This window comes from Salvelinus sp. IW2-2015, unplaced genomic scaffold (assembly GCF_002910315.2).
Source record: "Salvelinus sp. IW2-2015 unplaced genomic scaffold, ASM291031v2 Un_scaffold3859, whole genome shotgun sequence".
Lineage (NCBI taxonomy): Eukaryota > Metazoa > Chordata > Actinopteri > Salmoniformes > Salmonidae > Salvelinus > Salvelinus sp. IW2-2015.
In genome coordinates, this window is record NW_019945133.1 from 44026 (window position 1) to 46280 (window position 2255).

The window sequence follows — 2255 nt, forward strand, 5'->3', positions numbered from 1 at the left end:
CAAACCCAACACTAAAACGAGAGAAGTCTACTGCTCACCCTCAAACCCACACTGAACCAAATCCTATAGCCCCACTGCTCACCTCAACCCTCACTGAACCAAAACCTAGGCCCAGTACTCACCCTCAAATCCCATCACTGAACCAAAACCTAGGCCAGTACTCACCCTCAAAATACTCACTAGCCAAAACCTAGGCCTACTGCTCACCGCAAACCTTCACTAAAGGGATGCCTACCTCCTCAACTTCAACTGCGGCAACACCTACTTGTCATGTTTGTGGCAAATGTTCCCCTTAAAATCAATAAATCTGAAACTACACATGCTACTCACACAGGCGAGAGACCGTTCAATATGGCAAGAATGTGGTAAATGCTTCGATCTAAGGGATATATGAGGTGCATTGAGGATTCACACTGGAGAGAAACTATTCCAATGCAAAGAATGTGACAAAGGCTTCCCTACAAGCAATACCTGACCAAACACATGCTGTTCAACCAGGGAGAAATCCTACCAGTGTAAGGACTGTGGGAAAGGCTTCGACCAGAGGGAAGACCTTTGAACAGCACCAGTCAACTCACATAGGAGGAGAAGCCATATGGTTGCATAGAGTGTGGCAAATGTTTTAAAGACACTTACCATCTTGCCAGACATAAGCTGGTTCACACAGGGGAGAGACCCTTTCACGTGCACTGTGGTGTGACGGGGATTCAGCACCCAAGGCAACCTGAAAGTACACCAGCGATTCACACCGGAGAGAAACCCCTATCGCTGTAACTGTGTGGTAGATGCTTTACAGGTTTTTGCTAGTCTTAAATATCACTTGAACACTATTCACCATTACGACGGTGTCCTTTTAAATGACGTGCTGTCAGAAGATTGACAAACCAGAAGAACATCATTACACCATTGTGGCTTTATAGTGTATTTTTTGGTGGCGGATGCAGAACAAACGTTAGGACATAGAATCTATGAAAGGAATATGTGGTGTACTCTCTAACACCTTGATTATGGGTTCACATTGGATGTGAAATGAACACATCTGACAACAACGGATATACAGTATATCCCAAAAGTGAGTAACCCCTACACATTTTTGTAAATATTTGAGTATATCTTTTCATGTGACAACACTGAAGAAATGACACTTTGCTTACAATGTAAAGTAGTGAGTGTACAGCTGTTATAAAGTGTAAATTTGCTGTCCCCTCAAAATAACTCAACACACAGCCATTAAATGTCTAACGCTGGCAACAAAAGTGAGTGACACCCCTAGTGAAAATGTCCAATGGGGCCCAATTAGCCATTTTCCCTCCCCGGTGTCATGTGACTCGTTAGTGTTACAAGGTCTCAGTGTGAATGGGGAGCAGGTGTGTTAAATTTGGTTGTCATCGCTCTCACACTCCCTCATACTGACTGGTCACTGGAAGTTCAACATGGCACTCATGGCAAGAACTCTCTGAGGATCTGAAGAAAAATAATTGTTGCTCTACATAAAGATGGCCTGGGCTATAAGAAGATTGCCAAGACCCTGAAACTGAGCTGCAGCACGGTGGCCAAGACCATCACAGCGTTTCACTGGCAGGTTCCACTCAGAACAGGCCTCGCCATGGTCGACCAGAAGAAGTTGAGTGCACGTGCTCAGCGTCATATCAGAGGTTGTCTTTGGGAAATAGACGTATGAGTGCTGCAGCATTGCTGCAGAGGTTGAAGGGGTGGGGGGTCAGCCTGTGTGCTCAGACCATACGCCGTACACTGCATCAAATTGTCTGCATGGCCTTCGTCCAGAAGGAAGCCTCTTCTAAAGATGATGCACAAGAAAGCCGGCAAACGTTTGCTGAAGACAAGCAGACTAAGGACATGGATTACTGGACATGTCCTGTGGTCTGATGGACAAGATAAACTTATTTTGGTTCAGATGGTGTAAAGCGTGTGTGGCGGCAACCAGGTGAGGAGTACAAAGACAAGTGTGTCTTGCCTACAGTCAGCAGGTGGTGGGAGTGTCATGGTCTGGGGCTGCATGAGTGCTGCCGCACTGGGGAGCTACAGTTCATTGAGGGAACCATGAATGCCAACATGTACTCGTGACATACTGAAGCAGAGCATGACTCCCTCCTTCGGAGACTGGGCCGCAGGGCGTATTCCAACATGATAACGACCCCAACAACCTCCAAGCCACCACTGCCTTGCTAAAGAAGCTGGGGTAAGGTGAGGAACTGGCCAGCATGTCTCCAGACCTAAACCCCTATTGAGGCATC